This window comes from Pogonomyrmex barbatus, unplaced genomic scaffold (genome assembly GCF_055798465.1).
Source record: "Pogonomyrmex barbatus isolate J1 unplaced genomic scaffold, ASM5579846v1 scaffold4, whole genome shotgun sequence".
NCBI lineage: Eukaryota > Metazoa > Arthropoda > Insecta > Hymenoptera > Formicidae > Pogonomyrmex > Pogonomyrmex barbatus.
Window position 1 is genome coordinate 8,605,480 of NW_028297138.1, and position 16,595 is coordinate 8,622,074.

Sequence of the window (16,595 nt, forward strand, 5' to 3'; positions counted from 1 at the left end):
TAAATTTCTCAGACTGCGAATTAAAGGCGCTTTGCTTGATAAAAACATAATAAAAAATTTTACAGCGGATTTAACATTCAGTGAATCTGCAGCTTGTTGCATCTCCTTTTTTTGTTTTAACTGCGTTCGCGACCGCTGGTCAATTACCCAAAACGTTTTACCTTCTTCGGATTAAGCCTATTCGAAGTAATCCTCGGTCGTCTCGCTAATCTCCACATTCCCTTTTTTATACAACATCGACCAGTTTACAGGATTAGCCATCTTATTGCGCGAAACGACATCGTTAAAGTCGATGACTCCGCGATTTTATATCGGTCGGATGATTTCACATGCATGCTTATCGACTACGAAATTATCGCCAGACGAATTTACAGCTCATCTATACCAAAGTATTTTTTTTTTTAATTCAAATAAGGAGATTCGCAGCGACGAATAATAATATAATAATCATCGTCACGTGAAGCAATAACAAAATATCTATCGTAGAACTTTGTCGCGTAGACTCGTAAGGTTATATCATACTTTGAAAACGATCAGTCACGGCTACCAGACAGTTCAATTTATTGGTAGATACATCCATTTTCACAGGACAACGAACGAACGTGCGAGCTTGTCGGGACAGATCCTAAGAACGTTTGTACTCAGTCAGCTATTTGAGATTTGCGTTGCGACAATCCTACTTTCAGCTGATATCTCACGTTTTCTTCGCGCCCGGAGAACATCTCGCTCGTGTCCCTGGCGTTTTCCTTTCTTCTTTGACAATCTGCTTTTTGCGCGGCGCCTAAACGAGACGGCGGTGTGAGAGGTAACGAGTTTCGCTTCTTGCGAGAAAAATGCCTCTGCTCGTAAAAGTCGCCTCTATTTTCTCTGTTTGCTCTTCTGCCTTCCTATCCCCTGCGAGAACGAGAGTACGCCGTGCTTCTTCACTCGTAAAGCCGAGATGACATTTTACACTGGCAGCAAACGAATGTAACGAGTGCCGTTTAAATATTTTCGCCACCGGAAATATATATTTTTTTGCAAAATCTGACGGGATTATATACTCTCGATCACTTTCCACGTCGTTACAAATCCATAGTTTATAGAATTTATTTGAGTCATCACGATACGAAATAATTTCGTATTTTGGCGTTGCGTGATACACGCTGTGAAAGTAGAACTCGACAGTAACATGTGGCATTCCCGGCATGCTAAATTACAATACGGTCAATTGCCTCCCTTCAGCACTCCTTAAAATCAATTTCTCATTCTCACAGATGAAATCGTAATTTTATTAGCTCGGCATAAATTCGTCCCTCGATGATGCTTAAAGTATCTCCCCTCCCGGTACTTTTCGCGCGAGGAGTTACGGGCAGGTCGGGCGTAACGCAGGGCGAGGCAAAAGGAAACGATTCATAGCGTTTTAATGTCAAATCTGCGAGAGATAACGTGAACGGGGAGTCACGATCGGAAGAAGAGCGGAGATTGCGTAAGGGGAACGGTTACGTGTGCAAGAGTGGTGAGGTATGGTCACGGGTTGCCACAACTGTAAGTTCCATGCATTTAAAATGTTTCATTAGAAACCGTCTAATAAATATTGACCCCCTTTTTAACTCGGCTTCAAAGAGGCCTTCGACGAGCGGACAAAGGGGGACTTGCGTCTGGTGGAGGGAACTCGTCGAGAGGCCAGCGTTGCAGCTCTGACGGTACCTGCGCGAAACAAGATCTGATTTATATAGACACCGTCGAAAATTGGTTTCATCCCCGGACTATCTCCTGGGTGGCATTCGGCTGGCCCCAGCGACGACGCGCTCGTTTGGGGTACCCATAAATACTTCCACGTTCTCCATCCCCTTCGGTATGGCTGTTCCGCGACATAGGAGCGATGCAGCGACGGAAATCGATTAACCTGGTTGTGCTTACAAAGTAACTGCTGAAATGCGATAAAGAAGCGCAAATTTTGGCGACCGTAAATAAGGCGAGATAAATAAGTCCGGAGATAAAGACTGTGATGTAAATTCGATTAGAGATATCGCCACGTATGCAATTCCGATTGACAGCGATACGAAAGTGAGATATGCATCATTCGCACTTTCAACGACATTGCAAATGAACGTGTGTTTATTAACTGCGAACAAATGTTTCACGTAAATGTAGTAATATAAGTTTTAATTATCATATAATTTTATGTATTCTTAAAATTGAAAGATAAAGGTTATTCTTATAAATTTAAAAAGGATGATTATTGCAATGAAATTTATTTGTTTCTCGTTTATATGTAAATTTACAAGCATACCACTGAAAAAATATTTTACTATCGTGCACGCTGAAAAAAAATATTTTAAAAAACATGACGAGTCTTTTGTAAAATAATAATAACAACAAGGAAGATTACGATGCGGAAGGAGAAAACAACTGCTTCTGACTTGTGCAAAAATTTATTCTCGAATAATAATAAAGAGGATAAAGAAAAGAGTAGCAGGGAAATATTTTAACTTTTTGAAAAGAAGATGCGTTTCACGTAATATACCTGATAGTAAAACTCGAATGTGACTGACGCGTGTAGTAAATTCCGAAATGCTGACGCCTATGCCACATTTTCTTATTTGCTCTTTTTTTCTCAGTGCTGTGAGACAGAGATGAGATGAGATCTCTCATTGTTGTCGTAGTCAATTGTTGAATTGCACACATTTATCGAACTGTCCTAGGCAGCGTGCAATTCTGTTCATGCACTCGATCGATCGAGCGAGCGAGCTATCTATCTCGAGAAATTAACCTGCTCTCTCTCTCTTTCACGCGACGCGACGGAATATTAAGTGCTATATTCATGGTCGTTGCAGGAAATGTGTTATATCGTCGGAACAATATGAGAACGGATATTTGAAGGTAACGTTTCATGCGTCAAGTATTATACTGTGGCGTGCAAATGAATGCAATCGTCGTTAAAAGCAAAATACGAGTAAAACGTGAATTGTTGCTTTCAATTATTGTAGAATCAAGATAACAATGTTATTTATTCGATTTTTTAAAATTTAAATAAACAATTAAACAATAGAGATAAATAAGAATCATATAATTATAAATAAGAATATTCTCAAGAAATGGAGGTTTTTGAGAAAGAATATTCAGAGTCCAACAACAAAGCTTATTTGACACGAAATGTCGCAGAAATGTCCGAGAAAGTGTTACAAATGAATCCGTGATACGCGTCTGAATAGGTTACGAATGTTGGCAGAGAACGTACATTGAATTTCGTCGCGTGCCAAATCCTAATCCCACGAATTTCCCAGCGGGATACTGCGAATACGTGCGATAATCGCTCTATATCCGACAGTCGAATTTCACATTAGTACAACGTGAGAAGAAAGTGTAAAAAGTTTTTTGTGGAAATGCGGAAGCGGCATGATAAAGCGTTGAATTTTACTTTGATTTAACAACACTGACTTTAATATATTTAATGTAAAAAATTAATTTAAAAAGAGAAGGATGCTCTCAGTCGCGTGCATAAAATCTGTTATAAAATCTTTTTTATATAAGATTGGAATCTTCGCGTATCGCGAAATATCATCACGCGCTCATATAAAGCGCACGAGCTCGACGAAATGCGAAAGAACATCGTATACATGGCGGAGCCAATAATTCTCGAGGAAGGAATATGATCGAAGCAGATGCGTCTGCAGGCGGTTATATGCACACATTCACGCGCGTCTGTCTATCTCTCTCGGTTTTCCGTACGTGTGTCCCCCCGTCCGCTCGTGTCGGGGTGACGCTTAGTCGTAAACGCGAGGATATTACAGAACCTCGAAGATGGTAGATGGTCGTAGCTAAGGGATGGACGGAAAGAGATGTAGCGTGCGGGCCCGGGGGCTTTAAAGCGGGGGCCGGTTTGCGTGGGCCGTACGGCACCTCCGTTCGCCATACCTGGCCCACCTGGATCCTCCTTATTTCTACGGTCACCCTCATCTCCACGTCACTATCTTCTTCTCTTTCCTTCCCCGCCATTCGCTCCCATCTTCAAAGTAGCTCTCTTTTCTTGATCTCAATATTCAAATTTATATATGCGTTTTGCTCTCTTTTCATTCCACACATCGATATCTCGATCTTACGGCCCTCTATTTTCCTTTCTTTCAAATTTCAATCTTCATTTATTCCGAAATCTGTCGCTTTCCTCTCTGTATATTCTGTTCTTTACACATACGTTATTTACCTTCGTGAACGTATTCCCAATATTTCAATCCCGCTTGTGATGCGCACCAAGCGTGGCGACGCTCACACATTCACGCGTTTATGTCTGGGTATAACCAGCGAGCTTGCCCCTCTTCCAGACCGGGACGAGAAAGTGCCTTCCAATTTTATTACCCACCGAGGTACGATCTCGATAATGAAATACTTCGGGGAGTATTTCGGCCCCCGAGTGAACTCCATTCGACTATAATCGAGATAAGAATGAAGCGCATACCCCGAGCTCGCTGCAGTCGCACGGGTCCTGTCGATGATCGAGGAACGTGGGCGAAGCCTCCAGGCGCGGAAGGTGTCGGCGACTTTTTCGTGACCAGCTTTTATGGATTTTTCGGAGAAGCGCTCGTATTATCTTTAAAGTCTATGAGATATTTCTCGAAACGGAGTTCCCTAGATGATGGAATTTTATAGGGATTAAAAACCGGAATGTGAAAAATTCGAGTGACTGCTTTTAAAGATAGGAAGCTTTACGCAGTACTTGGAAATATGCCGGAATTCGGGGACTTTTTGAAATTAAACTTTTTGAAATTGAACATGTTGCTTAAATTAAATTTCTTGTAAATCTCACTTTAAAAATATCGATGTATTATTAAGTTTTACATCACTATAAAAAAAAAAAAATTAGAATATATTAATGTGTACAATTTTTACAAATTTGACATCCATTAAATGAGAGTTAAGTTTATCTGATATCTTAAAATCGATCGATCGATCGATCGATTTTTTTTTAAATAGGATGCATTTCTAGATTCTTTTACGAGATAAATATATCAAAGATATAAATATATGTCTCATGCTCATTTAGGTTTCAAATAATGCCACTAGTTGCGGTTTCCGAATACGACTCGTATTGTTTTTTGATGCTAATTGTTGGAAACTCGTCGAAAACTCGTTAATTATTTCCATACTATTTCAGTGGTTAGAATTGGTGAACATTATATTCGCGGAAACTCATTACAGTTTCCAGTTTTGTGTGTTTATGATTAAAAACAGCGATGTAGTTGCGTTATGCGAGAGATGGATAATAATAGCAAAGCCATGGCTCAAAGTTCGTTTTTAATGTTATCGTCCCAGTCGATTTTAACTGATGTGTCGACCGTATCGTCATCGAGACACTATCGCGCAGCTTACTTCTGTTTTGTGTCTCGCAAGTTTAGACGCAAGAGCGGCAATGTCCGATGCACAGCTGATTTCTCTGGAGATTATCCAATCAAACTTGGTAATTACATTTCCATGATAGATTTTGCAAATTCTCCCACGCCGCTCGCCATAGTATCGCCCGCAAATTCGTGGTTTGCCGGATTCGCGGTGTGTTTCGTTTGTCCCGTCTGTACCTGTTTTATTAGTTTCCCCGCGATCCTGCTGGATGGCCGTCTAACCCGGAAACGAATACGGTCGTGGTAAATTAGTTTTGGCGGCGAAGTTTCGGTTTAAACATTTTATTATCTGCGGGTTGATATAACGTCTGATAGCGACAATCAAAATGCAGAATATTGATGTGAGGATCAATATACGGAACGATAATCAAATGTTAACAGAAATACACGAAACGCGCAGAAAATCATATTGAATATTTTTAAAGCATTATTTATTTGTGAAAATTAATAAAATCTTCATGGACATGATGTGATTGTAAGAATATGATATTAGTATACACATTCTCACTCACTTATTTCTTGAAATAGATTATACTATTTATGTGTATGTCAAAGTCATCATTATAAGGTATAGGTACTTTCCTCCAATCACGACAATGTACGCTAATTTGGTGTCATCTTATTTGTAATGATGCAATTGCATAAGTATTAGTATACCAAAATAATTATCAGCAAGCACATTAGCCTTCAGTCAGAAATACTCGCGCATTTATTTTTATATTTTTTAATAATTATACGTAGAAAATCGCGATTAACACTGGAAATTCTCGCGAAATTATGCATAAAATCTATAGTGTGATAGTAACAATAAAACCGCACCTTGCTCGCTGCATCAATTAGACGCTTCACAGACAGACGGGCAGGTCGAATGCCAGCGGTAACTAGCCCTTTACAGACACCTCAAACGCACGATTACGTCAAGTACGGGACTTCATTGAAAATAACCAGGTCACACAAATTGGTGAAGCCCCATCCTCGACCGCGGTGCTTCTCTGCATTCTCGGCCCCCTACGCTATGATGGCACTTCATGGTGGTGACGGCCAAATTATTGATCGTCGCTGGACGAGTTAATACCTTCGAACGGAACAAATCGAGCGGACAAAACATTCCAATCTGCGCGACGGGCACCGGACATCTATTGGTCCGGCATAAGAACGGGACCACACCCACAATCATGCGTCGCCGTGGACTACAGTTGTCCGGTCGCGCGTTAACCGTATTCCCGTCTCCTGAGCGGGTCTCGTTACACGGTGTAAAGATCTCGCCATATTTGATGTCATAATTATAATATTTACGAGCTGACACTCGCTACGTTTAAATCGTTTATACGTGATGGACGACAAGAGCTCACTAGGACCCCGAATCCTGAGCTCTCCCGGACCGCGCGATTACTCCTGCCCCCCTTGAAACACTCCGGGGCCCGCTAGCGCGCAATTTCAGAGCATGTTAGGTTCATTGAACCCGCGCGATTCCAGGAAGACCTTCCTTTCGGAGCGATACTGGGCGAGTCATCAAGTGTCATTATGGTGAAATAACAGCTTATCTGTACCACGGATATCAAACGCTTATTTGAGCGGTTACAGTGTATTAAAGTATGCAATTATTTCAGACGGGTCCTATGAACGCGCGAAAGACAAGTTAGACCATTTATCGACGAATAGAATGTTGTTTGCTTCCTCCGTTTGTCGATATCCGAAACGATGTTTCGCCGAAAGGCCAACTTATATGCCACATCGAAAATATGTTTTCCAAGCTGTTTAAATATTTTAACGGGCTGTTTTATATTTTTATTGATTTTTCTACAGATCAATTTAAGAGATAAATCAAAGTAAAAAAACCTCGAGCGATCTTTTCACGTTAAAAACGTCTAATCGGGTACAAAGGTTAGCTTTCTACAGATTCTCGCCTAGATTCTTCTTTTCTAAAAAAAATACGATACCATTGCGGAATCGTTCGCTCGTCCGAAATGGGATATCGGCCAATTCATAGGCGCGAAGATTCATATGAATCTTTGCGAGGTGCCGTGGCGAGCGAATATATGGCGAATATACGGCAAGTGTGTACCCGGCCTCGCAGCGCGAAATGATAGGATGCTCATCGAAAGAGCGAGCCAGAGCCACGAGGGCTCCTCCGTCGGTTATCTCGGAATAACTATGGAAATCACTACGAGCCTCGGTTCTCACACCGTTATTGTTGCTTCCTTCGTCGGCCGTTTCGTTTCCACTCGCGCCTCCGATACCGCACCACCGTCTTGGTGCCGCCGTATCCTCCTCTTTCACCTACCTCTTCCTCTCCCCCTCCCCCTCCACCCTTTCGTGTGCTTCCATACGGCTAAAGGAGCGCGTACATGCACGGGCGGACACGTGAGAAAGCGAAACGATCCTGGGCTTTCGTACAGTTTTGTTCCCTCGGCGAGCCGCGGGGCCATTGCGTTCCTCATTGCCACTCACCGTCTCGATTTTTCTCACCATGAAATTATCACTTCCTCGTCCTGTCGGCGGCACGTTTACGAAATACTTTGTATAAATATGCAGATCACGCGAACGCGACACAAGATACAATCTTTGCGAGTTATCTCTTGTCAATTACATAAAATAGTAACTGGTGATAGTGGTACAAATAATAACTATCTTTAATATAATTATGACTACAAATATAATCTGTACAAACTCCAAATAATCGGATTATGAAAATAACATGCCATTTCCTTTCTTTTTCTTTTCACTTTCTCTTCTTTCCTATCTTGATAGAAGCAAATTTTGTAATATGTTAAAGTATTGTTTATTGTGATTCATTTGCACTAAAATTTATTTAATATTACAGTTAATAAATTCTGCGAGCAAGTAAATTGTTTTGAGAACAGCGGCCATTACAACTATCTAATTACCATTACCAAAATAGCGTTTTAAAATATGAGCGCTTGTATGCCACTCATATCGTATTGAAATTTCTGCATGTAATGGCACGGTAACAAAACTTTCAAATACTAAATCAAAGATTTGAATAGAGTTTGATCGAGAAGTTGTTCCAATTGTCATCATTGAATCGCAAAGTCGGATTATCTAGTCTCCAATTACTTAGCAGCATCGTTCTATATAACTTGCATTTGTTCGAAGCTGTCAGATCGAGAGAGATTCCGAGGCCTATTCGTTCGGTAAGAAGTTGTCACGTCTGCAATATCTTACCGGCATAAAATTAAAAGCGTAATTACTCGTAAAACGCAACGGACCATTACGAGAGACGCCGATGAAAGTTCGAATTATTCCTTGCGTAACAGAGTGCGCCGCCTGTCGTGCGGCTGCTCATAAAGCTGTCCATAAAATGCCACGAGTTGTGGCGATTATTCTTTTTCCATATAGAGAACTACAGGCAACCGGAAGCATAACACTAACGTTGCCTTTGGTGCCGTACATCGACGGTACATCTGCGAGAACACCCGCGAGAATTGGCGGAAAACTCTCCTCGCTGTCTGCTGAGATGATATGCCTCCAAACGGAAGCTTCATCTGAAAAATGTATTTGAAGCAGTCGTTCGAATTGCCCCATAGTAAAAGTACGTTTGTAACATCGAGTTTTTCTGTACGCATTATATTTTCACATCAAATCTTGCGGCGAATGATGGTGTCAACATCAGATAACTATTTATATCACATAAACCTTTTTAACATCAGTGTAAATATTTTCTTTGGATTCTGGATTCTGTTTGGATAATTACGTGAGATTTTTTTTATCGCATTCCATAAATATTATAGCAGTATTAGTGACTTTACATTTTTAACTAGACATCTATTTATCATTCCGAAAAAGCATATAATTCTGCAAATATAAAATTCGTAGTAAAAAATTTCTCTTCGATATTTATTTATTAACTGGCTGGCAACAATTCTGATACATTTGTAAAGAAAAATTTGTCAGAATCATTGCTATTCCTCACAAGTTTAAAAATTTAATTATATCGCACCATCGCCTACACAATATTTTATATCTGAATAGATACATGATCGGATACAAATGACGTCGTTAATGGCCAATGTGTCGGCACGTGATAGTCTTGAGTCTCGGCAGACGTTTTCTCGACCCATCTGCAATCTTGACGCAAAACTTTTCACAGCAAATCCGCGCCGTTTGTCTGACCGAAGTATTTATAGCTTCGGCGCTGCGTGAAATCTGTTATGTTCGCAAGTCAATCATCCACATCACCCCCGCATTATACTATTCGCGGGACTCATTCATTTTCGCGCGCCATTCGACACGCGGTATTTGTCACGCGAAACGAATGTTACGCGGCTCGTTACTTGAGCGCGATTATTTCGGAGATCACACCAGACGTCCCTTTGGATCGTCATTCGAGATCGGACTTCGAAACTTCCGTCGCGCTCTATATCGATCTGCCCACTTGAAGTATTTATTGCCTCTGGTGCCGTACAAAGCCCGGTTACGCCCGATCGCTCGAATTGTACGACGTAATGAGATTGCGTGTGCTGTGCCGTGATCGCGTTGCAATGTGCGCCATCGAGTGCACTGCGCAACAACGTTTGATCAAGTATGAGATATCATTCACGGGAGGCAAAGCGCTCACGGAAGCTTCGAACTCGATTTGATCCTGGCAAATTAATGCGGCTCGAGATATCTCATTCAGTCGTACTTACGACACACTTACCCATAGAATGCACTCGATATCCACGTGCGCTGTATCCACTGGACTACTCGGAAATCATGTATATGCATCAAGCGTGTCAGTCCACGTCAGCAGAAACGATAGTTCTATTAAGGCACCTTAATTGTTGCATTCTATATCCCTTTTGGATCTCTAGGAAAGTACAATTTTCACAAATCTACAGAGCTTGTAAGCTTGTATAATTTATTAAAAATTGATTCGATTTTTATTTTCACTTTTGACGATCGACGATCAAATCGAGATTCTATACGTTAGATGTTTATAAATAATTTCCCTTGCTATCTTCCTGTAAAATCCGATAATATATGTATTATTGTTTTAACAATAAACGCGTAATGATCTCATACATTTGAATTGAGAGCCAGTACGTGCTTCAGCGTCGGATCCTAAACGCGTAATTATCGCTTCCAAAGCGTCAATTAGCTTTGGGGTCTCGGATCGTGCAAACGGAGTATGACTGCGTCGCGGACAAACTAGGACCTAGGTACGCATGGTTATCTGCAAGCGGACACGTCACCTTGCCGAGTACGTGTACTGGCGGCGGATGTGCGCGTGCAAAGCGCGGACGTATCGTAGAATTGCCGACATTTGTAGGAGCTCGACTAGAAACCGGTAGATGCCATTGCTGCACTGTGTACACTAATTTCCAGGCTGTTTGATAGATCTTGGGTGATTGTTAATGATGTTTAAAGAGGCTGAGAGATGGAGGATGGAAAGCCGGGTGATACTCGGGTGGTAGCTCGATACGCTTCAAAGTGGTATTAAATGTACGGTCACCACACGGACGCTCGGCTGACAGAGCAAATTAAACAAATACCGTTTAGTCGCAAACGATTGCATGGCAAATGTTAAGCCGGTTGTGCTCATTTGTCAAGGTATCTCTGTGCAATCGAGGCACGTCTGAGAGACCAGAAGCGGAACTAACTTTGATACGCCGAGTTCGCGGCGGTGAATTCAAAGCTCCTAAGTCACAGAGTTTAACGTGAGCTTAACGTTTTCGTAATTAATTAGGATGTCCGTAAATCTTAACGATAAATTTGATAAATTCATTTTGACCGAGTCTCTCAACATATATCAGCATCGATCAAGTTTAATGAATGCAATTAAAAATGATGTGATTTTAACGTGATATATATTGTAGAAAAATTGATTCTGATATATCATGTAATTTTTTCTCAAAAATCTTAAAATTGTAAAAAATTGCAAGGAAACAATGTATCTGAAAATATACTTTTATTTCACGAGGCGTTGATACGATCTTGCGTGAGATAAGCATCTGCGATTTCTTTTCATTGGCCGTGTACCAGGCGCGGTATGCAAATAGAAGAGGTAAGACAATCGAGCGTTGATCCGCCGCGCTGCACCTTGATCTCGTAAAATCGCATCGCGGCCGACGTAGAGGCCTTCGCAAGATCATTATTGTCGGATGGGTAGGCGAAAAGAGCCCCCTTGGAGGAATGCAGGGAAACGAGGGGGCCGCGTTTACCACTGAACGTAGGTGCTATCCTGACGATAGGTTATATTCCCGAAGCTGGTTTTACGAGCAGCAGACGCGCACGGGATAGAAGATAAGTTTCCGACGATTCGCCCGGACTGGTACGTGCAACATTCGCGGGAAGCATGGCAGCTTAAGCGGGAGGAGCGATATAAGGCACGAGCGCGCACTATTCTTATACAGGAAGTGTACCCTAGCAGCCTGCGCGCCGCGCGGGCTCGGGACTTCGGCTTGCCGGCGATATCTATGAGCTCCCTCGGGATATTTTTACGATGGGAAATGTCTCGCGATTCGTTGAACCCTGCGGAGGCGTGTTACGAGTTAAGTTAAGAGAATAATGCCGGACGAAAAGTACGAAAGACATCGCATGGTCGGAGGAAAACTTCGTTCCATTTCTTGAAGAATTATTTTATTCGACCGGTCCTGTTTACTAAATATTAACAATTTCATTAAATTCAAAAAATTGTCAAACGAATTGTTTTGAACGAAGCGGAATATAGTTAAATAAAATGTTGAAAATACTAATAACAAGCAGATGTTTTTACCACTTTTATAGACTAATTCTTGCTGTTTTTTGCTACATGCTACCACATTTTTGCTATGATTATACCGCATTACTATTTTTCTACTTCAGATAATGCTATCTCTATCTTGCTGCGACGGCAAGGTACCTGTTTGGAAATGCATGCGCACACATTTTAACTTTTCGGCTAACTTTATATCGTTTGCCACTTGCCCGAGCGCCTCTCCCTCAAGAAGTTTTATCTACGAGTTCTTCCACATTTTACCAGACATAAAAATGCCAGGGGGAAATACATCGATGCAGTAAGCCACTCGCTAGTTTTTCGTTACATGTTTCGCTAGTCGAAAGATCACTTTCTGGGGATACTATTTTAGGATTAAATCGAAGATGTAGATACAGATATAAATATAGAGCAAAAAAAAAATATAGAAAAAAAACAATTTAATTATGTATTTATAAATATATCCTATGTACATAAATATACAATTTAATATACTGAAGTATACAACAATTTAATATATTGGAATATGACATAATAGTAAATGTAGAATGTATTACAGAATTCTACATTATAATTTACATAACATAAAAAATTTTTTTTTTATTAAATTATAGAAAATACACACAGATATATTCATCTAACATTACACATTCAAGTTTAATTAATAATTAATTTCAATTGAAAATATTAATATATACATTTACACATATATATATATATATATATATATATATATATATATATATAAATTTGCCTTTAAAATTTTACATTATTCTCGTTAAAGGTGGAATGCTGCAGGGCAGCTTTTGTAGGTACAGTGAGCTTCTAAAAAATTCATTTTAAATTCCACAGTTTTACGGAAAAGTTCACAGTTTCTCGTAGAAGCTCGCAAAATGCACTGTAAAAGTGGATCATGCCGGTGCTCTTCGGGTGTTAATCATTAAAATATTTCATCTCCTTCGCTAGACGAGCGCATAAGCCACGGCCGGGGCTCGGATCTTCCATTTGTGCCGTAGTTGGCGCACGTCTCTGATGCAGCCTCCCCCCCACGTGGAGTTCAATGAGACGCCATTGTCCTCTGCACCTAGAATGACCATAAATATTCCACAGCTCATCTCTGCCTCTGCGCCGCGCGGCCGGCTTTGCTCCTCGCATAAAGGCACGCGATATGTTCCCTACCGCGTTCGCGCTAACTCCCCATGGGCAGACGGGAGCGTTGGCGCAGCAGGTGCAAACGCGGTATCTCTCCATCATAATCGTCGTTGATAATGGGGACGCCTTAGACGCCTGAAATTGCCGAAAGAACGAGACCGGAATCATTCAAAGTCAGCTGCGGCACGTCTTCGTTCACGCGGCGCATCTTTATGCACGCCGCCCATGCGCAGAAATGCTATTTCGCCTTTTGTATTTCAAAAGAAAACGATTCGCAGGCACGAATCACGGAGGTGATCGTTCGCTATTAATCGACGTCGAAATCTTGAATGCTCATCGGATCGGTCCGGCTTTGGTAGCGCGGCGATTAGTTACCTTCATGACATTATCGCGATCATTAAACGCTGCGAGACGTAAAAAAATCGACGTCTGGAGGAAACCAGGTAATTAATGCTCGCCATCGCGGCTCGCCTCGCGTGATCGAATGTTCGCGCTTATTTCGTGTATGTTCTGCTCTTCGGCAGAAAATTCGACAGCGTAGAACACACAGTATCTCGGCAACACATGAGCGCAAATCGTAAAAAGCGTACGCTCGTTCACAGAGAAAGAACTTCATCGTGTTACTGCCAGTATCATTATTTCGTTTAAGACGAAAACGATGTTTCGTGCGGCCGCGGAGACCGTGAAAATTGCCTCGAGGAGGATTCTCTTATCAAATAAAAAGACGGTGTTAGGGTGCCGGCACTGGCGCGAGCTGAAGAGGAGGCGAAGCGAGGCGAAGCGAAGAGAAGAAAAGAGGAGGTGCTCGGGCTCGCGGACGTGCGAACTGACAGGAGTCCATCCCAGATATCCAGCGGGATGGTTCTCGTTTTGCGGCCGGGCGGCTGGCGCCTTTTTTCGTCTGTTTGCACCTTCACCGAGGGTATACTTATGCCGGGCGTACTCATTATTTCTCATCCGTTCCTCTCGGTAAGACCTCTTCTTTCATATTTAACCCGTCCGTCGCTACGGAGCTTTCGGCGTGTTTAATTTAATCGGTATCGACGCCCTCGACCGAGTGAACCTTGTGCGAGTTCGATCGACCCGTTCGGCCGATAGCTGCGTATTCCGCTTACGAAACGACTCTCTCGCTGAGGGCAATTGTTTTAAAACGTGCCCGCGAAAGATTCTCTCGCACGAGGGATCCGGGATAATGTGATATTGCGATACAAGTGATTTCGTGTATCTGTGCTTCAATATGAAACTTGGAAATTAAGATTTAAGTTGAACAAATATTGTCGTTAAAATTACGCTTATATCATTACTTTAAAGTATCCGTTTGCCACAGCATCGATACGGATAAAGTTAATCGATGTATATGTTTTAATCCGGTTTCCAGAGGTTTTACATTTAAGGAAAAATTAAATGCTTTTATTTTCCGCGAATAGATCGTAGATGCGTGTTTTTCGATTTTAATACTCCGGAGACTACTCCGGAGCTGTCTTCCGCGGAAACAGCAGAGATGAAATCTTTTATCTCGACTTCTGCATAAAGCACCGCCTTTTATGACTGTCACTTTAAGGCCGAAGCTTTACGGCCCGGCCGCTTGCATATTTTACTCTGATCCAGCACAGCAGTGCTGGGTCGCGCGAAATTGAAGAGCCGTATATTATACCAAAAGCCACTTTTGATATTCTTCCGTACATTTCCGGAAATTACACCAACGTTTTGCTTTTCATACCACAACTCTTGTGTATTGCATTTGCACGAGGCGTAACGTTTTTGACCGCGTCAAATAATATTGATTGCATTAAAATTATGTACGCGAAATTAGCTTTGACATGTAACGCATTTTAATGTTACAATGAGGAGCGAATACAAAGTCAAAAGTGATAATTCTTTTACATATCGAGTCTGCTTATAATTATCTATTAATTAGGATAGTAAATGAATGCCACTTTTATTATAAAGGATGTATATTGCGCTTTATGACGCATAACTTGCACGAGTAGTACGTAAAGGAGAGTATATGAAAGGCTGTCAAATGAGATCTATAATCGAGATGGAACAAATTGCGAAGTTTTGTCGCTCAAGTGCAACGTTATCATCTCGACATCGCGTAATATTCACGAGCTACGAGCGGACTTACGCAGCACTTACGAAATAGACGGTAGATTCGCCCCGTTCCGGAGGCAGCGGGTTTGAAAAACGTTCTGGCGGCGCGGCAGTTATTACCGGAAGAGAATTCTGTGGGAGTATGTTACGTTCCGCCATCCAGGAGCATTACGATTAATGAGTTTGGACGGTCGCCATCTCAGAAATCATATAAGAAACACGCCGCTTAAACGGCAATTCCGTGCTATACACCGTTTGTTACGATAAGAGAGTAGGAAAGGATATGAGCGTAGAAAACAAATGAGAGAGGATTGCGACATCGTATCTTTTTTACATCCAGTTATATATGCCGCTTTATATCAAGGAACGCTTATCCTGAACTTTGAGTCACCTCTCCATTCTCCATATATGATTGTCCCATTTTCTTAAATTTAACATTTGCCATCCTCTTGTGCCTTTAATATAATATCAAATTATAATTTTCTAAATTAATATTTTCCGAATATATTGGAAAATCGGAAGGAGATGTATTTATTTTAAAATCGCATTTGGGAGACATCCCGATTTTTAAAATAAATTATTCAGACATTATTTATAAAACTTTGACAATTGACTAGGATCAAACTTTACAAAGTGTTTTCAATCAACAATTCCGTTCGTAAGCTCGCTGTCGGCCAGCATGCTGGCTGTCGTACGCTGCTTCTCTATTTTTCTGCCTTGTCGGTGTGTCGGTGCGCGGAAACGACCGTAGAGTTCTCTTTGAAGAAGAGAACGGGATGGGAAAGACGTAAGAGGACATTCCCGGTTTTTAATAGGAGAGGGGGATTCTTTTCGATTCTGGCGCGTCGCCAGCTCGCACCCGGCTATGCCACGACAGGGAGGCAACCTTGCGTGTAACGCGCTGCGACAAACTCAAATATACCGATCCCGCGCTCGACATACACGTATGCGACGCGCGTATGTGTGCACATACGGTTAAACCGTTTCCCGAGCTATCTCGCCGGCGATTTTGCAGTTATAACCGCCGCCACGATAGCGCCGTGGTTTCACAGGGAGCTCGGCAATGCCTGCGGGACTGCTCGGGATTCCAATGGTTCCGGCAAGATTCGTTCCTTAAACCGCGAGTAATATCAACTATTCGACTATTCCCAAGAGACGTTACGCATATGCATATTATGCAATAAGCGTGATCGGATGCGTGAACAGATAGCGTGCCATTCATCGTTCGCACAAAAGGCCTGGCATCGCTCGTTACCGGTCGCAGTAATGATCGTGTG